Source organism: Scyliorhinus torazame, chromosome 6 (genome assembly GCF_047496885.1).
Source record: "Scyliorhinus torazame isolate Kashiwa2021f chromosome 6, sScyTor2.1, whole genome shotgun sequence".
In the NCBI taxonomy this organism is placed as follows: domain Eukaryota; kingdom Metazoa; phylum Chordata; class Chondrichthyes; order Carcharhiniformes; family Scyliorhinidae; genus Scyliorhinus; species Scyliorhinus torazame.
Genome location: NC_092712.1, coordinates 156,841,916 through 156,865,823, shown reverse-complemented (window position 1 = coordinate 156,865,823; position 23,908 = coordinate 156,841,916). Strand labels below are relative to the sequence as shown.

Genomic DNA, 23,908 nt, shown 5'->3' with positions numbered 1-23,908 from the left:
AGGGAAAGAGTGCCCCCACAGCACAGGCATGCCCGCAGATCCCCCCCCCCCCCCCGCTTGGGGTCTCCGGTAGCCACCCTCCAAGCCAGGTCCCGCCGGGATGGACCATGTCTATTTCACACCGGCGGGACTGGCCGAAAATGGGTGGCCGCTCGGCCCATCGGGGCCCGAAGAATTGCCAGGGGGGTGGCTGCCGAAAACCGGTGCGGAGAATTCGGCAGCCGGCGTCAGAGCGGGATTCATGCCGCCCCCGGCGATTCTCCGACCCAATGAGGGGTCCGAGAATACCACCCGAGGTGTTTGTCTTAAGAGATATTGAACAGTTCAGGTCTATATTCTCTAGAGTTTAAAAGAATGAGAGGATATCTAATTGAGGTATACACGATGATAGAAGGCACTGAAAAGTAGACGTGGAGTGGATGTTTCGTATTGTAGGGCTATCGAGAACGTGAGGTCATTGTTTTAGTTTTAGGTTAATGGGTAACACATTTAAAACAGAGATTAGGAGAAATTACTTTTCTCAATGGGGCGTAAATCTGTGGAATTTACTACCCCCAGAGTGTGGTGGATGCCGGGACATGGAGTAAATTTGAGGATATAGATAGATTTTTAATTAGTAATGGGTTGAAGGGTTATGGAGAAAAGTAAAATCATAGAATTTACAGTGCAGAGGGAGGCCATTTTGGTCCATCGAGTCAGCACCTGTCCTTGGAAAGAGCACCCCATTTAAGCCCATGCTTCAACCTATCCCCGTAACCCAATAACCCCACCTAACCTTTTTGGACACCAAAGGCAATTTAGCATGCCCAGTCCACCAAACCTGCACATCTTTGGACTGTGGGAGGAAACCAGAGCACCTGGAGGAAACTCACACAGACACGGGGAGAACGTACAGACTCCACACAGACAGTGACCCAAGCCGGGAATCGAACCTGGGACACTGGAGCTGTGAAGCAACTGTGCTAACCATTGGGCTACCATGCTGCCCAGGAGTTGAGGTAGAGATGAGATCAACCAGGATCGTATTGGATGGCAGAGCAGACTTTAGAGCTGACTTTCCTACTTCTGCTCCTAGTTCTAATGTAAAACAACTTAGGATTTTCCTTTATTTTACCTGCCAGTATCCTTTCATGGCCCCTTTTTTTTCTCCTAAGGTGGGGTCTACCGGTTTCTTCACGCCCGACTTGGTGACACAATGGGACTATTGAATCATGCGAGAAGCCATTTCAACCAAACCTCGCAAGACATGATGATTTGGACCTCGCCCAGATCAACATATTTAAATGAGTCATTAGTGTTAGACGTTTTAGTTGCTGTGAAATGACGAGTCTAAAGTTCTTGTTGCATTTCACCAAACACCATTTATTTCACTTCCACAGCCTCTGCACAAAACTCTTAACAACACACCACCTGACAGAGGCCACCTGAAGCCCCTTTATATATCAGTGTCAATTAATGGATACTGAACATAAATGAGACAACTAATTGCAATGTCTCTTAACCCATTACTTAACAGTCCCCCATTCCTTGGAGAAAAAAAATAATTAGGTGAAAACAAAATTTCAAGAAACTCAAAAACACACACATGTCCCGCCCCTTTTTTTTTGTTTGGACGAGAAAGAAAAAAAAAAAGTCACAGAAACAAGCGCCCTTCATTAACAATATCCAAAAGTTTCTGTGAACTCATCCGTAACCTCTTTTCATTGACACTTTTTGTAGAGTGCACATTTTCCCACAGGGATTTATTGTCAATGTGACAGTCAATAGGTATATTACCCAAATCCCCTAATCCCAAAATTTCTGTCAATATCATACTTATATAAAAAGCCATATCCACCGCCTCTACAAGGCTTAACGTCTCAGCAGCCAAAGTGCTTTTTACCACTCTCCTTATTTTCTTTGTTTCCCACACAAGTGGGCAACATTTACCATTGTTTCCCAAAAGGAAAATTATAAAACCTCCTGCGCTTGAAAGCCCATCACATAAATTTGCGTAGGACGCATCACTATAAACTATGAGTTTCAAGTGCTAAAGATCACCTAAAACCGGGAGCTTCAAAACACACTCCTGCATTTTTAGTTTGGCCAACGCTTTATTTGCTCTTAATATGTCTTCCACTTTGGGATCATTCATTTTTGTACTCAACTCTAAGACATCAAAACTCACATCCAGTCTAGTCTGTCTACCTAACCAGTTCAGTTGCCGAATTAAACTTCGCAGTTGCTCTTTTTCTATCTTTGAAACCATTGCGTCTTTTTGTGAAACTCGGCCACGACTAATTGCTATTGGGGTGATGCTTTCCAAATAAGATTGCTGCGTAAAGTTGCCCCTAACGTAGTCTGTCCAATTTCCAGTCCAATATATTTAAATGCACCGGAAGCCTGACTTCAAACCCTGAATTCTTTCCTCAAACCAGAGATTACAATAGCTTCAAAATCACTAGTCCCACCCCACAAAAAATCATCGACATGCATCATAAAAATGCCAGAAAGATTTCCTTTATAGTGCCAGTAAAACATTGCAGGATCTGCTTTCAACTGGCAACAGCCTAACTTTAACAAAACTGACCTTACAGAAAAATACAAGACTCTAGATGCATCATTTAATCCATATACACATTTGTTCAACTTCCAGAATACCCCTTCTGTGTTAGCTGCTACTTTAGGAGGACGGAGAAAAATGTCTCTCTGGAGCTGATGCCCCTGCAAAAAGGCAGCTTTTATATCTATAGATTTGCATTACGTAGCCACCTAAAATGGCTGATTCCCGATTAGAATGGTCAAACCCCGATCTAAAATGGCGAACAAAAGAGGCTGATGGGAAAATCAGCCAACAGGACTCAAATGGACAGCTGCAGGCAAAACAGTGTATTCAGCTCTGGGGATGTCGGCCCAGACCGATACCTGCAGCCATTAACATCACAACAACCCAGCCATCTGCATACTAAGCAGCCATCCCCGGGAACAATTGCTACACATTAGCAACATAAAGCCGATCCAGACCTTTCGGCGCCAGCAGGGGCTGACACAAAGGAAGGTGGACGACCACCCCCTGATCAAGGAATCACCCCATTATTGGAGCATATCGAACCAAGTGATTGAGACCAAGTCCAATCACTTGGAACCAAGGTCAAGGTCCGCCCTGAGAGGCGGCAAGCCCTTGGGAACTATAAAAATAGGGGCCAAGTTCAGATCGACCCTTCTTCTCCTGCTCGCAACCTTCGAGACCCTTCGACAAAGAAAACCGTAAGTGTTACTCCAACGATCGCTACCAGATAGGCGCTCCTGACTATCGACTTGTACCAGCTTTTGAATCCCGCAGGCCAGAACCAATTCGAAAGACCATTTGTTTCCCTGACCTGGTGGGCCATTTCCAAAGTTAAGTATTGGCCTTTAGTGGTAGGTAGTAGTCTAGAAGTAGGATTATAGTATAAGTATTAATTGCTGTATATAATAAATGAGCGTTGATTTAACTCTTACTAAGCGGTGTGTTGCATTATTAATCATTACTTGGACTTGACCCCCATGGCGGTATCAGAAAGATACCTGGCGACTCATGAGCAAAGGTGACAGAACAAGAATAAAGTAAACAAAGGCTAAAATGAGCAACAATTCCCATGCCTTTGTGGCTAATAGAGCCAAGAAGATCTTTAAAATAACCTTTCCTGCTGTAGGTGAATCTACCCTTAAATCCTGATCTAAGTTTTCTTCAAATCCCCTTGCCACGAGCCTGGCCTTTGCCTTAAAAGTTCCATCCGGAAGAACCTTTTACGTGCAAATCCATCTGTGGGATAGAGCTCTTTGTCCCCTATCTGGTACTTCCGTGTATACCCCAAATTCCCTCCAACTATGCAATTCTTGCTGTTTAGCCTCTTTAATAACTTCTTCATCTAATTTATTTGAAGCCACCAAAATCTCACGTGCATGTGGGCTTCTACTCCTATTAGTATTCGTAGTCTTACTCATGTTCCGCGATCTTGACAAACTACGTTCCCTCTCCCGCCTGGTATCTCGTTCTGTACTGCTACTGCTTGATCTTTCCCTTCTGCTGTGGGATGTCCTTTCAATAGTTCTCAACCTTTTCCTGCGGACCTGTTCACTATCCGATGTACTATCTGAACTGGCACTGCGTTTCTGTGCCCTCCATTTTTGAACTTTGTTTTCCCAATCCATTGTCTTGACTTCTTCCCCTGAATGCTATACATTCAACCAATGTTTATACTTTCCAGTGGCCTTCCCTGCTCTACTAATAACAGTTGCATCCTTCCATTGACTAGACCCTTCAGGCAAGTATGTCACTTTTGTACCAACTTTTGGCAGTTGCCCTTTCGGAAGAATGGCCTGTTTTAATTCACCAGAAGTGTTGTGTTCCTCCACAGAAACCCTGTCTATATCAGTTAATTGGTCCTCATAGTGCGTACCAAGTGCGTACCAGGTGACTCTGGTTCCTCGTCATGTCTGTCTGCTCTGTCTAAATTTGAAAATTTGTAATCTGTACCCATTATCCTTGATGAATGGAGCCCAACAGTTTGATTACCATGTTGCAAAATAATTGTTTTGCCATCAATGCCAATGATCTTCTCTGGGCCTTTCCATTCATTAGAATTGTCTCTCTTATAGTATACCATGTCTCCTTGCTGAAAAACGGCATCTGATGGTCGTACGTTATGTCTTAAAGCTCTGCGAATTCTTTCAGAGACTTCTGCTTCCAATAAAGCTTTTCTACTGCTATGTAATGCATTTAAATGTTCAGCAAAACCAGAGCTAATTGTAGTCCCCTCCCAAGCTGGAGGCTGGTCATCCAAAATTGACGGAATTATAGGATTTCGACCAAACACTAATTGATAAGGACTATAGCCCCCAACCATCTGCAATGAATTCTTTGCATGTACTGCCAATGCTAAAGCTGAATTTAGCCTGAAATTTGGTCGATCTGCCAAAATTTTCCAAAGCATGTCGATGACAGCATGATTTATTTCACAGACACCATTACTAAATGGGCTTTCTGCAGCCGTATTCATAACTCTGATATTCATGTTTTCACACATATCCCTAAACTCATCATTAGCAAATTCTCCCCCATTGTCCGTAAGGAATTTTGCCAGTGGACCCATTCCTGTCCCTATCCATTTTTCCACGATTTGATCCAGAATTACTCTCTTTTCTTTACTTCGTACAATCATTGATTGACTACATCTGGTTGCTAAATCTACAAAATGCAAAATAAATATATTATTTGCTTTATCCCAGATCTTAAGGTCCATGGCCACAATGTCGTTAAAATCCCTGGCCAAAGGTAGGGTTACTATCGGTCGTGCTGGTGTCCTTCTGTACTTCCTACAAACTTCACAGCGGTCACTAACCTGTTCTATCAGTGTAGTATAGTCGTCATCCCTTACCCCTGCATCCTTTAATAAATTTTTCAGCCTCCGAGGAGTTTTAATATCACAAGCTTTTTATCAGCTAAAGTCCCATTTTCAACTGCCATTAACACATCCTTAACCACTCTACTTGAAAAATTATTTGTCAGTAATGGAATACAATAGTGTCCCGACTGTGTAAATTGTAAGTCCACAGTCTTTCCAAAAACTGTTGCCTTATCCTGTTCCATATCCAGTTTCATGTGTGCTTTCTTCATCGATGGTCTGCTCAGAAGCAAAGGTATCTCACTTGATACAACATCCGTGCTAATGAAATGATTCGCTCCGGCAGTATTGCAAGGGATCACCACTCTTTTCAGCGAGTTCAGAGTATTATCATCCCCAAACCTGAAACTTGTGGAACTTTCAAATTCCTTAACCTTGTTACGATTTTAAGCATTCAAAGAGTCCAGGTAACATTTTAACCAGTCAATTCCACACACAGTAGATGTGCAGCCACTGTCCAATACAGCATAGTTGAAAGATTCTGCAACCAACACCCTCATTACCGGTGTAAAACTGCTTGTCAATAGGACAATGCCTTTTTTCTGGTCACTATCTTTTTCCTCTTCTGACTCTTCCGTGTCATGTGTCGCTTCAAACACTCTATCATAACAAGTTGGACAGTTGAAAGCATAATGGTATTGAGAGTCACATCGAAAACATCGATTTATCATGTCCCGTGCATTTCTGGGGTTCATCTTCCTATTGTAGGTTCTAACTGGGTTTCTGTCTTCATAATTTCCTTGTCTCGGTCTCCGTCTATAGTCTTGAGCCCTGTTCGTAGCCATACGATTTCGCCATCCTGTTACTAGTGTATCTTCCATATTCTGTCTTATTGCAGGCTGACCTATTTGGGTCATCAGAGCCATCGGAATCGAATGTTTCCCCAGAAACCTTTGTAAAGCTTTTGTCATCTGTTCGAATAAGGTATCCTTATTAGTAAACTGAACTCCTGTCAAAACCAGGAGCCTATCCATGTTGCTCACTCTAGCACAGTCAAGTAATTTAAAGGCCAACACAGGCTGTGGAAATTCCAGATTGTGTTTCTGCAGCCTTTTATATAGTTTGCCAAATTCCATTATATATTCTTCCATGGAGATATCCTCCTTTTTCGGGAACTTATCAAAATCCGACCATGCTTCGTATGCACTTAACAAGTCATCTTTCTTATAAATCTTATCCATATAATGTAATAAAGTCTCCAGACCTTCTTCTGAGTCTAACTCTCCCAATTCCAGCTCAGAAAGCACTTTGTTTTGGATTTTACTGCCATATGGTAGAGAAAGAGCCAATGCCATACCTTGTTTTCTCTTTCCCAAAGCAGTAACTTTAGTCCACATAACTACTGCACTTCTCCATTGGTCGTACGATTCCCTTTCAGAAAATAAGGGAGGATTAGTCATATCCAGCCATCTTTATCCTGGGTTCAGCCATGAATCTTTTTTTTTTCCTTCTCACTCACTCCTTGGTTTGATCAGGAAAAGTTGTATCTTTCAAACCTTCACATTTGCACAGCAACCATCCTCTGCTACCAATCGTTAGACGTTTTAGTTGCTGTGAAATGAAGAGTCTAAAGTTCTTGTTCCTTTTCACCAAACACCATTTCTTTCACTTCCACAGCCTCTGCACAAAACTCTGAACAACACACCACCTGACAGAGACCACCTGAAGCCCCTTTACATATCAGTGTCAATTAATGGATACTTAACATAAATGAGACAACTAATTGCAATGTCTCTTAACCCATTACTTAACAATTAGGACCATTTAAATGTGTCTGCGCCGTATTCTCCCGGGGCCCAGGAACTAACAGCCTCCCCAGCGAATTCTCATCGTTTAACACTGGTCCACATAAACATGGACCAGCCGCAACAGCACCTGGAGATTTCTCCCAGCCCATCGGGGACTCCCTGGGTGGCCGGGCATTGAGCAGAGTGGTATCCTGGCACTCCCACTGGCAACCCAGGCATCTTAGCACTGCCATGCTGACACATTGGCACTGCCACCTGGGCACCCTGGCAGTTCACCCTGGACAGGAGGTCTTGGTGGCACTGCTAGACTGGTTTCCGGGTGCCAGGTTGCCCATTCCAGGGGTCAGGCCCGAGGGGCGTTCCTCGCCAAGGCCAAAGAAACCCGACAAAGTGCTTTTGAAAAGCGGGGTCTTTCTCAATGCTGCAGGTACCAAGAAACACCCCGCGACATGCGTCCATAACTGGACTTTTATTTCCCCGTTGAATTGCACTCCTAATTTCCTTTTTAAGTTCCCTCTTGCACATTCTATACTCCTTGGACTTCTGCTGTTTTGAGCCCTTGATATCTGCCATAAGCCTTCCTTTTTCTTTTCATCCAATTCTGTATATCCCTCGAAATGCAGGGTTCATTGGATTTGTTGGTCCCACACTTACTCTTTATTGGAACATGTTGACCCTGTACTGTCCCTTTTCCTTCTTGAATCCATCCACTATAATCCCATGTGGCTCAGATTTCCATATTAAATAATGAGGTTTACTTATTTAAAAAATGTCTGATACAATGACAGCTGTTAAGGCCTAATCTTACATTCTATGCTGGGTTTTGGACATCAGTGAATGCAGTCAACTATTTTGCAACTGCCTGCAAAGTGCTCCAGCACTGGCTGTGCATTTCATATCAGCAGGAACCACCCTGTTTCCAACACTTTTGTCATCACCCTTGTTCAATCTCTCCCCGTTTCTCAGGCCTAATAAATATCTCTTTGTCTCTCAGGCCAGAAGCTTAAATATCCCACAAGCATGCCAAATTGTTTGTAGAGAAAATAAAAGATATTCATGGCTTAATACCTCCTCTGATTGAATAATCCATTTATCCTTACAAATTGAAGTCTTTCTGCCAGGATTAATAGATAAATAACATTTATGGACACGATTCAGCGATCACGTTGCATCCGGTGCGGACCCGGATCCTGATCCCAAATCGGGCTCCGCGCCAGGCCAATCGCAAATCACCCACCAGCGTGATGTAGATCTCGCCCTCATTTGTTGAGATACGGATCAGCATACTTAAATGAGCCTTTACCCAGACGCCAGATTCACCCGGTGCCTGGGAGTCATTGGCCATGTCTGCGAGACCTCGCCAGGGCAGTGTTTAGAACAGGTCTCTACAAATGTGGACAAGGCACAACAGCACCTCGGGGGGAGGGGGGGGGGGGGGGGGGCGGGGGGGGGGGGGGTCCCAAGCTTTTAGAGACTCCTGGGTGATCGGGGACAGGGCAAGGTGTCTCCCCCTGTCAGTACCACCCTGCACCTGAGACCCACAAAGAGTCAAAAGTATCACTTCTGCTAGTCTTCCCCTGCTATTCATTCACGGTGAAGAAATAGTGGAGCCTTTCGATGTACTGGCTCAGGTCTTCGGCCCTCTGGCCAAACAGGTCTAACTTTGGCATTTTCACTCACCTTTTGGGTGCTACCCGTCGATAGTTTCCGATTCTCCTCTGTCTTTGGACGTTTCTTCCCCCCACCGCCCCTCCCCCTCCACCCCCACCCCTCCCAAAACCTGAACTGCTGACGGCTAACGATCGAACCATTTACCTCCACGACAGCAAAGGATGTTTATTAACAGTGGGCAATGGCAACTACATACAGGCACCGAGCAACGTTGGTTAGGTCTTGACTCTCCAGCTCCAGGCTCCACACTGCAGGGCCCATACTCTCTCTCTCTCTCTCTCTATTGGTCAGAGCTCCCACACAATTGGTCCTGAGCCGGTCATGTAGACCATAAAGCCCACCACCACGGAGATCCTGAGGTCTCGAATGGTGGAATATAAAGGCAAGCTTTAATTTTCTTAAAATGTCCCAACTTGTACCCTTTTGTTCTTAACAGTATTACAAAAATGTGTTTTAAAAGATACACCTATATTATGTTGCTGGCCAATAGCGGTGCTATTCCAATAAGGACTCATGGGTACTACTGTTTAGATTGACTCTAGATAGAGCATGGGAGCAAGGCCTTCTCCTAAATGACTGCAAAGTGTGGGATGCTGCAATAGCACAGACTTTTGTGGGGGGAAAGGAATTTGTTATTTCTACTGGTTGACTGTTCTTGGCGATCTATTTTTCAAACAATAATTATCTAGTAATTGAAATGAAACAATGTAAGTAACCTGAGAAATGAGCAATTTTGTGCTGTAACAATCATATTTTGCATTAAGTGATGCCGAATTATGATAGTTATTCAAACTAGAACAGATATCTAAGAACTTGGTTGTGCATATTTAAATTAAGTAAAGTCACCATAGTCCCAGATGACCATTGGTTGCTCTTCCCCTCAAAGGGGAGAGCTGACTGGTGGTGATTTAACCGGAGGTTCACCACACCTCAGGCAAGGGGCAATGTTGAGAAGGCAGGACCTTCATGAATAACTTCAGCCAGGAATTGAACCCACGCTGTTGGCCCCACTCAGCATCATGAATTTGCTGTCCAGCCAACCGAGCTAAACCTGCCCCCAGTATTACAGAAGTGATTGCTCATATATTCTAGTTAGGAGTTAGTGATGTAGTGCATGTTCTTGGAACTAACCAGGAAAGTGATGAGGAGCAGCTTAAATTGTTTGCACTATTGCCACTTCTGAAGTGAGTGCATTAGGTGTGCGGGGGACAATAATGATGGCCTCTCATTTTAAAGCGAACCAAAACCCCATGAATTACAATCGAAGTGGCTGCACACATGAAAAATAACTTGTAATATTTACTATTTCAGTGCCAAAATATTGCAATATTACAATGCATAATCAAAGACCCCTCTAACCCGGCTTATTCACTCTTCCAACTTCTTCAATCGGCCAAGATATACAGAGGTCTGAGAACACATACTAATAGGTTCAAAAACAGCTTCTTCTCCACTGTTACCAGATTCCTGAATGACTCTCTTATGGACTGATCGGATCTCTTCACACATCTTCTCTACTGAGTAGTACTACACTCCTGTATGCTTCACCCGATGCTAGTGTCTATATATTTACATTGTGTATTTATGTAAATCCTATTTTTTTTTCATGGATGGAATGATCTGTCTCGACTGTACACAGAACAATACTTTTCATTGTACCTCGGTACACATGACAATGAAACAAATCCAATCTAAAACAAATCCAATTGCTACAGCCAATGCTATTTTTGTGTTAATCTTGATGACCCAGTGTCTCAGTGCATTAGACAAATGCCCATTCCAAGTTGTTTTTTTAAAGCTGTAAAATGCATTTCACCACAATATCCATGTTTCTTGATTCAAGCTAAAATATATTTAGGAAGAATAAATGGCAGAGATGCTACTGAATAATTAAGCAAAAAACAAGGATGCATATTTCTAATACTGGTTACAAAATGGCCATCCTACGTGCTTAAAGTTACCAAATAAAAGATCTATGAAGCTAATAATTCTATGTTGCTGTCACAAATTGAATTAGCTGATCAGAAAAACATCAACCTCAGTGGTTTATCTTGGATGGGGTCAGATGATTGTGACAGGCTTGCGTGGATACCAAAGGAAAAGACAACACTTTCCATTCAAGTGAGCAGCTACTGAACAATAATCACTGAAAATATGTGCCACATTGTGGATTCTGAAGATTGTAAGATTTTCCAATAAAAGGTAACTTCTGAGTAAGTGTTTTTGGCTGGTTTGTACCACGCCTCAATGTGGGAGTCAGCTATACCTGTGGTATGGATACTCTGAAGACCCGAGGACTCTTGTGATGCCTTTCATAAAAGAGGGCTACTAGAACTAACTTAATAAGCAACTGATATTTCTTTATGATAACTGTGTTTGTGTAGTGCATTTTATTTTCAGGGATTATAAAGAGGTGGGCTAACAACTCATAGCGTCTTTGCATTCCATTTTTTGGTAGAATATAAATAGGGAAAGGTGATAAATTAGGAAGATTTGTGGAAAGGAAAAAAAGTCAAATATGTAACTAGTGAGGAATAAGAAAACTGACACCTTCGCAACGCAGAACGTTTATTATACATGCACGTAGGATGGCCATTCTGTAACCAGTATTAGAAATATGCATCCTCATCTTGTGTCAGCTCACAGGTTAACCACATCTGCTGTACACATGAAGGCATCGCTGTACAATTCACATCAACAAGACAGTATTTACTATTCAAACACTAGAATTATAAATAATGTAGAAGTGTAAGATGTTGTTAGTATGAATAATTCACTTTTGCTTTACTGCCACAGAGCAGAACAAATCTCTCATCCTAGCCAAATAAAGTTAAACTGCCAGTATTGCTCCCTTTATCAAGAGAAGGAGATCACCTTGTACCAACTCGGAGTAAACTGTCTCCTTTCATGTGTATTTCACCTTCTGTATGAAACTCAAAATGGGATCACTTCAAAGTGAGTAGCCTTGAATTGCATTTTAAATTAGATGTCAACATGTGTGCACTAAACAAGAGGGGGAAAAAGTAAAAAGACACAAGAGCATAAACATAGATTACTACCTGCAGGAGTAAACTAGGATGCACATAAATCTTTTTATCGAGCAAGAAAGAATTTACATTTATAAGTTGGCTTATTATGTCTCAGGATATCACAAAATAATTTTAAAGTGCTGTCATTCTTGTGATGTAGGCAGGGACACTGGTTTTCTGCACACAGCAATCTTCAAAGGCAATAATTAAATTAACGATCAGCAAATCTATTTTTTATGGGGGGTATCTGATGGACAAATGTTGACGCACACCCTTGTACTTCTAATAGCACAAGTGGACCCCTTACAGATTCGGAAACATACAGATCGGCCCATCAGCAAAGCAGCATTCCCTGAGCACTGCACTGAAATAGCAGCCTAAAGTATGTGCTCAAGTCCTGAGCGAGACTTGGAACTCACAACTTCTTGGCCCAAGAGCTGTACCAACTAATCCAAATTGGCAAGAAAGTAGCAGAATTTATTTTTAAATTGCACCAACTTTCAAAAGGCTTCACCATTCAGCCCAAGAGTCCTAATCCAGACATCATGGCTGCGATTCTCTGGCTCCTAATGCCTCATGTTTTTCTCGGCAGCGGGAGGTAGCCCGCCATTAGCCGGCACAGGATCTTCTGGGCCAGCTGCTGTCAATGAGATTTCACACTGAATCCACCCCATATGGCCAGGAAACCTGCAGTAGGGGTGCGACGTCAACAGAACTGAAACAATCCCATCGGCGTTAACAGCCAAAAGATCACGCCATATTTTAATCTCCCACCTGCCTGTGTGTCAATCGGATATTCTGCAAAATGCTGAAATGTCTCTTTCGTAACAAAAACAGATCGAGTTTCCTTCTCCTTTCCTCATTCGTTAATAAGCTGAAGCCAGAAACAATCTGAAATATACAAGTTTTTCAGGCATTGCCAAGTCATCCAACAGTAAGTTGGTCTGAATATTAGCAGTAGTTGAGCCAACTCTTTCACTGTAACTAACCTTTCCATATTACAATACCTGGCCAGCTTCTCCAATCTGATTTCACATGTCACAAACATTTCAACTACTTTGCATAAATGGAAACTGAGAGTGGCAACACCAGTAGAGTTGTTTAACAAAATTAACATTTTTTTAAATTCTCCATCACCAGTCCCTTCGAATTTAGCATCTTAAGATATACATTGAACACCAGAGAAAGGGAGATAAGTGTAAAATAATAAGACTGCAAGGTGGTCAATTCACCAATTGCAGATTTTGCAAACTAATTTAACAGGGAACTGCAAAAGAACCATACCATTGAGTTCCACCATAACATTCTGTAGGTTTACTTATGACCTAATCATTTACTTCCCTTGCCAGTTGCTGACATATAACATGAAAATTTTAATTTTAAGTCAATGATCTTATCTGTATCTTCATGTTCACCTTTGCAGAAGCCTCAACCAAAAAACTCAAGAGCAGGACTACAGTTGTGCAAACATCAGCATTATCCCACATCATTATTTGAGTTGCCATGTTCTAGAAGTCTGGGTAATCAACAATGCCAGCCACCCAGTTACCCAAAGTATTGGATGGAAATAAAAGCTGTGATCCGTTATAGAGTTCACTCAAAAACCCTGCAATATTGTAACCTCAGTCTCTGCATGTCCAAATATAGTCCTCTATATTTTAAGGCAGGTATAGTTACCTTTTTCTTAGTACTTGGTCATGTTTTAAAATGTGTTTTTTCAGCTCTCCCAGGAGATAACACTGTGGGTGGTAAATATAAGTATCATGATGCATAAAACATTACATCTATGTGGGATAGGCTGGCTGGGTCAGTAGATCATTCATCCATCAAGTTTTGTAGGTTTATATCTATCTTTAGATTGCCCTTGAGACTATGAAGCTTATTTGGAAGATGTCCGAAGTCAGGATAGAGAGTATCATTTTTTTCGAAGGATTAAATCAGACTACTTTCTAATCTGAGTATTTTGCACTTGTAGAGCTATGATTGGATTGAAGGCAGTTACTTTAGTAAATCAAGTTACATATTTAAAATAAAAACAGAAAACACGAGACAGAAACTGAAGAATCATATTGGACTCAAAGCTCTGCTTCTCTCTTCACAGATGCAGCGTATTTTCATTTCAGATTTTCAACATCTGCGTCATGACCATAGAACATATAGTGCAGAAGGAGGCCATTCGGCCCATCAAGTCTGCACCGACCCACTTAATCCCTCACTTCCACCTTATCCCCGCAACCCAATAACCCCTATCCTTTTTTTGGACACTAAGGGCAATTTAGCATGGCCAATCCACCCAACCTGCACGTCTTTGGACTGTGGGAGGAAACCAGAGCACCCGGAGGAAACCCACACAGACACGGGGAGAACGTGCAGACACCGCAGACAGTGACCCAGCAGGAATCGAACCTGGGACCCTGGTGCTGTGAAGCCATAGTGCTATCCACTTGTGCTATCATGCTGCCAGATTTCAATTTTTTTAATAGGTACATTCATTGGCAAGGCCAGCATTTGGTGCTCGTCCCTAGTAGCTGTTGAACTGAGTGGCTTGCTAGGACATTTCAGAGGTTAGTTAGTCACATTGCTGTGGGTCTGGAGTCAGGTGTAGGCCAGAACAGGTAAGGACAGCATATTTCCTTCCGTCCCTAAGGCTCATTAGTGAACCAGATGGGGTTTTCTGATAACTTCCTGGTTACTACTAAATCACATGAAGACTTGAGTTGCCTGATCACAATAGAGTTTTGTTATGGGGAATCAGAGTGATTATTCCTTCCTGTTGCATAAAGTCCTTAATGAACTGCATAAAGGACATCCTGGTGTTGTGAGGTTCAAGGAACTGGCACAGTTATTTTTGGTGGCCAGGATTAGATGCTCAAATAGAAGAGAATGTGGGGCAATGTCAGTCCTGTGCAAAACTAAGAAACACTCCACCACTGAAACCATTTCATCCGTGGGAATGGCTGGCACAGCCATGGCAGAGAGTACGCAGAGACTACACTGATCCAGTGGAGGGTTTCATGTTCCTCGTGACTGTGGACGCACACTCTAAATGGCCAGAAGTTGTTATCTTGAAATCCACGGTGACCGAACAAACCATTGAGAAGCTAGACAAAATATTTGCAAGATTTTGCACACAGGAGCAGGCCATAAGTGACAATGGTATTCATTTCAATTTGAAGGAGTTTGTGGAGTATTTAAGCGGGAAGAATATACAGCAGATAAAGGCAGCTCCGTACCATCCTGCAGTAAATGGATTAGCCAAACGATTCATTCAATCAGTCAAACATTCCATCAGGGAATTGAAGGACCAAGGTACAATGACAAGAAGAGTAAACAAATTCTTAATGTCTTAGCGGAGCACTACACATGCAACAGAGTTCACCAGCAAAGCTGCTCTGCAGGAGTAAACTGTGGACAGTTTGATTTGTTACTATCACCTGATACTTCAGAGATTGCCAAATGACAACAACAAGCACAGATTTCCAGGAGAGATCAGGGGCGTCATTCTCCGACCCCCCAGTGGGTCGGAGAATGGACATTGGCCGCCGTGAATCCCGCCCCCGCCGGTTGCCAAAGTCTCCGAAGGGAGAAAAGTCGGCGGGGCGTTAATGGCCCCGCAGACGTCGGAGAATGGCACGGGTGGGCGCAAGGCAGCCGATTTTGGGCCTGCCGATATTCTCCCGTCCGGATGGGCCGAAGTCCCGTCGACGTGATGACGGGTCACGTCGACGTAAATCAAACCTCCTTTTAATCGGCGTCAACCTGTGCTCCAGGTTCACGCGACCAGCGTGGAGGTGGGTGACGGCCTGGGGAGTTGGCCGCTGGGCAGGCGATGGCGTGGCCGCAGTCTGAATGTGTGGGGAGAGGTGTGTCTAGGGTTGTGTGTGTGTGCGGCGGGGGGGGTGGTTAGAGTGGGCTGGGTTCCGGGGGAGTGCCGGGAGGGGGGGGCCCGTGCTGGGGAGGAGGATGGGGGGCCCGTGCCGGGGAGGAGGATGGGGGGCCCGTGCCGGGGAGGAGGGGCCGTGCCGGGGAGGAGGAGGGGGGGGGGGGGGGGAGTCCGTGCCGGGGAGGGGGATGGGGGGCCGTACCGGGGAGGGGGGTGGGGTCCGTGCCGGGGAGGGGGATGGGGGTGGGGTCTGTGCCGGGGATGGGGGTGGGGCCGTGCCGGGGAGGAGGATGGGGTCCGTGCTGGGGAGGGGGATGGGGTGGGGGCCGTGCCGGGGAAGAGGATGGGGTCCGTGCCGGGGAGGGGGATTGGGGGGGGGCCGTGCCGGGAGGAGGATGGTGTCCGTGCCGGGGAGGGGGATGGGGGGGGGGGGGCGGTGACGGGGAGGAGGATGGGGTCCGTGCCGAGGAGGGGGATGGGGGGGGGGGGCCCTGCCGGGGAGGAGGATGGGGGTCCGTGCCGGGGAGGGGGATGGGGCGGGGGGGGGGGCGTGCCGGGGATGGGGGGGCCGTGCCGGGGAGGAGGATGGGGTCCGTGCCAGGGAGGGGGATGGGGGGGGGGGCTGGGGGCCGTGCCGGGGAGGAGGATGGGGTCCGTGCCGGGGAGGGGGATGGGCCCTGCCGGGGAGGAGGATGGGGTCCGTACCGGGGAGGAGGATGGGGTCCGTGCCGGGGGGGGGGGGGGGGGGGGGGGGGGGGGGTGCCGTGCCGGGGAGGAGGATGGGGGCCGTGCCGGGGGGGGGGGGGGGTGCCGTGCCGGGGAGGAGGATGGGGTCCGTGCCGGGGAGGGGGATGGGGGGGCCCTGCCGGGGAGGAGGATGGGGTCCATGCCGGGGAGGAGGAGGGGGGGGGGGGTCCGTGCCGGGGAGGAGGATGGGGTCCGTGCCGGGGATTGGGGGGGGGGGCCGTGCCGGGGAGGAGGATGGGGTCCGTGCCGGGGAGAGGGGGGTGCCGTGCCGGGGAGGAGGATGGGATCCGTGCCGGGGAGGGGGTGGTGCGAGGGCAAGTGAGTTGGTCCACCTGGCCAGGTGCCAGCCTCCAACAGTTGGACCCATGCAGTCCATGCCACCTGGCTGGGGGGAGGAGGGGGTATGGGCAATGATGACATGTCGTCGTCGTCCCCCCCCCACCCCCCACCAGGCCGTCATGTTTTCCGATCATCCAGCGATGTTGGCTGCCGTGGCGGCAGCCGCTAATGTCTATGTTGCCCTGGATGAGGAGGAGGAGGAGGTGGAGGAGGAGCGTGCCAGAGAGGCGGCGCAGGCTGCCGCAGAGGGACAGGCGGCAGCCACCCAGGCTGGAGGGACACCTGACTGACAGGACGAGGAGGGGGGGTGAGGACGTCGCGGCCCCACGGCAACGGAGGCACCCGATATCGCAGACATCGGTGCATCGGGACAGTGACAGACGCCCTATATGCCATGGCGCACCGCTACATCCACTTCCCTGTGGACCGGGCCAGCCAAGATGCCCGGGCCGTGGGCTTCTCTGCCGTGGCCGGGTTCCCCATGGTCCAGTGCGCAATTGATGGGATGCACGTCGCCGTGCGGCCACCTGCAGATAACAGGGCCGTGTTCACCAATCGGAAGGGGACCTATTCGATGAACATACAGGTGGTCTGCGACCACCGCATGATGATCCTGCACGTCTACGCCCGCTACCCGGACAGTGTACACGACTCATACGTGTTGTCGCGGTCATCCATGACCGGCATGTACAAGGGACGTCATCCCCGGCTTAGGGGCTGGTTGCTGGGCGACGGGCTACCCATTGCGATCGTGGCTGATGACGCCTATACGGAGGCCACGCAATGAGGTGGAGAACCGCTACAATGATGCCCATGTAGCGACAAGGGGAGTGATCGAGAGGTGCTTTGGCGTGCTGAAGATGCGTTTCAGGTGCCTGGACCTCTCTGGGGGCGCCCTCCAGTATCGGTCAGATAGGGTCGGCCGTATCATTGTGGTGTGCTGCGTCCTGCACAATATAGCCCAGCAGAGGGGCGATGTGCCGCAGGCAGAGGAGGGCGGAGTGGAGGAGCAGCAGGAAGAGGTGCAGTTCTCCCCATATGAGGGGGATGGGGGCAATGGTCAGGGCAGACGGGCTAGACACAGGCGGGTGGCTGTCCACTGTTAGCGGCTGGCCCAGCGGGCACGGGACAGGCTGATAGCCGCCCGCTTCACTGACTAGATGGGCGTGGGAATCGGGTAGTATGGCCACAGGCCGCACACCATGGCAACAGCCGACCACCCGCACCCCCCACCCATCCACCCACCCAGCACCCTCACCCCCCTCCCCATCCCCACCCACCCCACCCGCATGCACACCACCCCCCCATTGCCGATCCACCTGCGGCACAACGGGCCGGGCTCACACAGTTGCCGGTGGACGCGTGTCTATTGCAGGCCATGGAGGATGATGCCAACCCGCCCTGCGATGAGCTCCTGGCTCCACATCGTTGGACTATGTCTGACCCATGGCCACAGTACCACCATCCACCCCGACCATCCCTGCATGTGGCTGTGACACTGCAGCGCACGGTCCCGTCCTCTGCCTGGGGGGATGTTGATGGCGGCCCAGGGGGAAGGGGCAGACTCACCTGGGGCTGAGGTAAGACCACCCCTCACACACACACATGCGCTCAACGTACATGACACCCCAGCACGCTTTGGACAGAGCACAAAGGCAGCTTCTGTAGGTGTAACATTGACTTGAATAACCAAAGGAGTTCATGCACGTGCCCTAGCCCCTAAAACTCATCTGTGCCCTGCACCCGTGCCAACTTACTCAGTGTCTAATTGTTTGGCCTTACGGGCCCTTTGACTACGTCTTTGTGGTTCCCCAGACGGTACAGCAGAACTGGAGGTGGACTCCTGTGATTCCTGCCCTCTGACACGGGATCCCTTTGGCGGCCGTTTCCTGGGGCGTCCTGGCCTAGATGGGCCAGGCTGCGGCCCGGGCAACTGCGATGGCGAGCTGCCAACCTGTCCTGCCCGTTGCCCATCCGATGCACCTGGGACGAAGGGGGGGGGGGGGGGGGGGGGGGGGAAAGAGTCCGAGGTGTCGCTGTGTTCCGGGACCTCCCCTACAGGGGGACCCGGGACGGACCACAGCACCTCATCCTCCCTCGGGGTGCCCGATGGCCCCCAGGCCTCTACATGGGTGGGGGATGCGAACGGACTGGCCATCCGACACCCCCCCGACATCTGGCGCTGCCAGTCCTGGAGGCCCGTGCTGGTATCGACAGGGGTCTGCAGGTTTGGAGCCCAGGGGATTGGCGAACCCTGTCTGTGACTGTGCGACGCCGGCTCGCACATGGCCAATGGCGCCGATGCCCTCAGCGATGGCCTGCTGAGACTGGGCCATGGCCTGCTGACACTGGGCCATGGCCTGCTGAGACTGGGCCACGGCCTGCTGAGACTGGGCCATGGCCTGCTGAGACTGGGCCATGGCCTGCTGAGACTGGGCCATGGCCTGCTGAGACTGGGCCATGGCCTGCTGAGACTGGGCCATGGCCTGCTGAGACTGGGCCATGGCCTGCTGAGACTGGGCCATGGCCTGCTGAGACTGGGCCATGGCCTGCTGAGACTGGGCCATGGCGTTGAGCGCCTCTGCCATCTGGCGCTGGCACTGGCTCATGGCCTCCTGTGAGAGGGCAGCCATGTCCTGGGCCACAGACGCCGCCTGCACGGAAAGCCCCAGGCCTCTCAAACCGTTCCCCATGTCGGACACCGTCGCACCCATTGCATCCACCGCGGACGCCACCCGTGCGGTGTCGGCCTGGGTGGCACGTATGACCGGCACCACCCCCAGCTCCTGGACGCGGGTGGATTCCTCCACCTGCGACTGCAGCCGCCGCAAGCCGGCCGTCACCCTCTTCGCTCGTCTCCGGTTCGGTGGTTGCATCGGATCTATGGGTGGGTGTGGTAACTCCAGGAACCCGGGATCCACCTGGGCGCCAGATGTTCGCTTGGGCTGGGCTGCCCTCCGACCGCCCGGCCCCTCTGCTGCTCCTACCTCCACCTGCTGTACCGGGACGGCTGTGTTGTGCACACCAGTGAGTGTACCAGACGCCTCATCACTAAAGTGCCCAACCGAGGTGTGTGTTTCTGCGATGGTGGAGGGTGTTGGTGACAGCAGTGGCGTTGTGTCGTGCTCTTCGTCCCACTCTGAGTCCATGGCACTTTGGGGTGGGGGTTCGTCTCCATCCATCCACTCTGTGTCACTGTCCGGTATTTCGTCTTCCTGGGTAGTGCTGTCCCGGGTAGGGGTGTCCCGGGTATGGGTGTCCTGGGTAGTGGCGTACTGGGTAGTGGTGTCCTGGCTCCGCTGTGACGGGGGCCTGTGGCTGCCCCTCTCGTCGCTGGGTGGCACACTCCTGCGTCGTCGCACCCGCACGTGACGGGGACGTCGTCTCCCTGTTGCTCCAGGTCTCCCCGTCTCCCGTGGTCTCCAAGGGACATCCTGCGGGCGTCGCATGCCGGAGGGTCTGGGTCTCTCCGTCTCCCGTGGTGTGCGAGGGGCATCCTGCGGGCGTCGCATGCCGGAGGGTCCGGGTCTCTCCGTCTCCCGTGGTGTGCGAGGGGCATCCTGCGGGCGTCGCATGCCGGAGGGTCCGGGTCTCTCCGTCTCCCGTGGCCTCCGAGGGGCATCCTGCGGGCGGTCTGCATCTGCGGGGATGGGTGCCTCGACGTTTGGTCCTGCGATACACAATGAAGCATGCATGGTTAGACACGCAGGCAGTGATCAGGTGATATGGGGGAGGGGGATATAGGGGAGGGGGGATATGGGGACGGGCTGTCGGTGGCTCACTTGCTAGTACGGCCCCGACCTCTGCATCAGCAACCTCCCGGTCCTAAGGTCCGCCAGCCTGTTCCAGGGCCCTTTCCTCGTGTTCGGTCAGTGGCCTCTCATCAGCGGGGCCTCCTCCAGTCCTCACATGCTCCCTGGTGTTGTGTGTGCGTTTCTCCTGTGGGGAGGGGGGGGGGGGGGGGGGGGGGGGGTGGCAGGGGTAAAAGGCAACAGTGTTAGACAGGTATATGAATGCACGCCATCGGTTGCGCGTGTATTGCAGAGGTTAAGGTTAGGGCTGGATTCACTTGGGGATATGGGGGAGGGGGGTTATGGGGGAGGGGGGATATGGATATCGGGCGGGGGGGGAGGCTCACCCTGCCTGCTCTGACGAGGTCGTTCACCTTCTTGTGGCACTGGGTGCCTGTCCGTGGTGTCAGGGCCACAGCGGTGACGGCCTCTGCCACCTCCCTCCACAGACGCCAGCTGTGGCGTGGGGCAACTCTGCGGCCGTGCCTGGGATACAGGGCCTCCCTCCTCTGCTCCACTGCGTCCAGGAGCGCCTCCACATCCCGTGACTGGAAGCTCGGGGCTGTGCGGCGGCCGGCCATCCGGTCGGGTGTCCCGGTCGGGTGTTCCAGTCGGGTGAGGGGGAGCAGCGCGTCCTTATGAGCCGTCACGCCGTGCGGCGTGTATGTCGCTGCACGGCGTGAACCACGTGAGCAAGCGCGGATCCCGTCACGTCGCTACTAGCCCATTTCGGGCCGGAGACTTCGCGACGATTTTTGTGGCGTGACGCAGGTCGGATTTGCGCCGTTTTTTGCGCCGATCGGCGGACTTTGCGCCGATAACGGAGAATTTCGCCCCAGAACTCTAAAAAGAGACTATTGAATCAAGGAGATGAAATGCCAGCCAGAAGCTGCATCGCCAACAAAAAATGGGTACTTGCTCTGATCCTGGTAAAGACAGGTCCAATAATCATACGCCGTACATACAGATGATGAAAGAATTTGGTGACATCATGCTAACCAGCTACTAGCTTCATGAAGTGAAATCACAGACTGCTCAAGAAATATTTCCCTTGGAACAGAGGCCAGACGGCAAGTTCAGATTTTGTTGCGGAGAACATCCCAATACCTGTAGAGGGGGACACTGGAGCAACGTCCCAGGAAGTACTACCCACTGAAGGAAAAGAGGACACTTCCATGGTCTCGAGTAGTCAGGTTCCAGAGCTTCTAATATGACCTAAAAGGAATAGACGTCCACCTGAGAGATTGTCTTATTGAGTTGTAAATATGTGTGTGGAGATTAAGTGGGTCTGTTGTAAAAGCATTAAGCAGTTGCTGTTGCACTAAAGAAGTAATGGGGGAAGGGTGCTCTGTATCAGAGACTACATCACTGCTGGTGAAGCATCACGTGGTCTATAGTAATAATAATAATCGTTATTGTCACAAGTAGGCTTACATTGCAATGAAGTTACTGTGAAAAGCCCCTAGTCGTCTGTTCGGGTACACAGAGAGAGAATTCAGAATGTCCAAATTACCTAATAGCACGTCTTTCGGGACTAGTGGGAGGAAACCGGAGCACCCAGAAGAAACCCACGCAGACACAGGGAGAACGTGCAGACTCCGCACAGACAGTGACCCAGCGGGAATCGAACCTGGGACCCTGGCGCTGTGAAGCCACAATGCTGCCATGATGTCAGCAGTGCACGGTCTTCAGTTCTCCATCTTAGATTGTATGGGCAACAACCCTAATAGAACCTCTCATCTTGTTTGTAAGAATCCAGTGTGTGGGCACCTCCAAACCGTTTCTTTTTTCAGCAATTAAAAAATATTATAGTAATCTAGGAGAAAGGTCAGTGCAGCACTGAGGGAATGCTGCAATGTCAGAGGTGCCATCAATCACATGAGACATTAAAAAATGACCTTGTTCAGGTCAACATGAAAGATCCCATGGTACTAAAGAGCAGCAGAGCAAGTTGCTTTGTATCCTGGCCAATAATTATACTTCAATAAACACCACCTGTTGGTGTATGCAGTTTGTCTGCCATAGTGACAATAATTCAAAAGCAATTGATAGATTGTAGGGCACTTTGGGATATCCTGGTGGCATGAGAGATGCTATATTAATGCAAGATATTTATTTATTTGCCCTCAATTAATAAAGACCAAAACTACATTAATATCGCAAGTGTCAAAAATAATTGTTTTAATAAACTACAGATTTGATTTTGAAACTGGCATTCAGGTCAGAGAGAGGCACTAGTGGATATGATTGTTTATGATATGGCAAATTAAATTACTTCATGGAAAATCATGTGCTTTTCTGTCCTTACAACAACTTGTATTTATACAGCACATTTAATGTAATTGAAGGTCCAAAGGCACTTCACAGACCTATTATAAAGCAAAATGACACCAAATCACATTAGGAGATATTAGGACAGATAGTCAAAAGCTTGGTTTTAAGGAGCATTTTATAGAAGGAAAGGGAGATAGAGAGAGATGTGGAGCACAACCACCAATGGTGAAGCGATTAATATCAGTGATGCTCCAGACAACCGAAATTAGAGAAATTCAGGTAATCTCAGAAGATTATGATGGAATTACAGTGTCCTAAATACCACTGTATTCCAATCAATTGGATTTTTTCTAAAATCCCAGTTCATAGGACTCAATAGTAATAACAATATTTGAAAAGACAACAACTTCCAACTGTTGTTAAAAAATATTATTTCCAAGGTAAACCTTTGATTTTGGTACTAACATCATTCAGTCTAAAAACAATAATCTGATCACTTGCCATTCACCTTACAACTGCATCCAAACAACCATTTTCATTAATCTTACCATGTGGTCACAGAAATTTGAACACAGTACTTAGTGAACCTACAATTGATCATTTATTGCCTTCCCTCTCTCAAAGCAAGAAAACCAATGCATTCATCTGAGGTATCATTTGTTAAACCTGACTCCGCACAACTAGCATACAAGTTATACTAATTAAGTAACTTGCACTAATTCAAAAATAACTTTTCTTTGGCTTATGCACTCAGTTTAGAATTACTTTTAATCTTCCTCGCTAGCCTCCTGATATCCCTTCTTCGGCTGATACTTCAACTGTGCATATAACAAAGTGCAATGTAACTGGTAAGATCAGCAGTTACCAAACTGTTACCAACTGGAGTCAGGAGCCCCTCAGGGGTCCTCCAAGACTGTGGCCAACAGTGAGGCCCAGGCGATGTCTGGCCTTGCCCCTTGCCCTGCTAGTCTCTCCTTCTCTCTCCCTCAGATGGTGAAGG

The 23,908-nt window shown here is 48.6% G+C and overlaps 1 protein-coding gene across 3 annotated transcripts in view; it reads right to left on the bottom strand.

Moving 5' to 3' along the window:
* Nucleotides 1–23,908, bottom strand: part of poc1bl (POC1 centriolar protein homolog B (Chlamydomonas), like) — a 145,133-nt gene that overhangs the window by 73,863 nt on the left and 47,362 nt on the right. Inside the window, exon 2 of one of the 3 annotated variants that reach the window (XM_072509002.1) lies at nucleotides 6,724–6,797. The exons of the other annotated variants lie outside the window; for them this stretch is intronic. The gene's annotated coding sequence lies outside the window, so the exon portion shown is untranslated. The remainder of the gene's footprint in view (nucleotides 1–6,723; nucleotides 6,798–23,908) is intronic. 3 annotated transcript variants of the gene reach the window in all.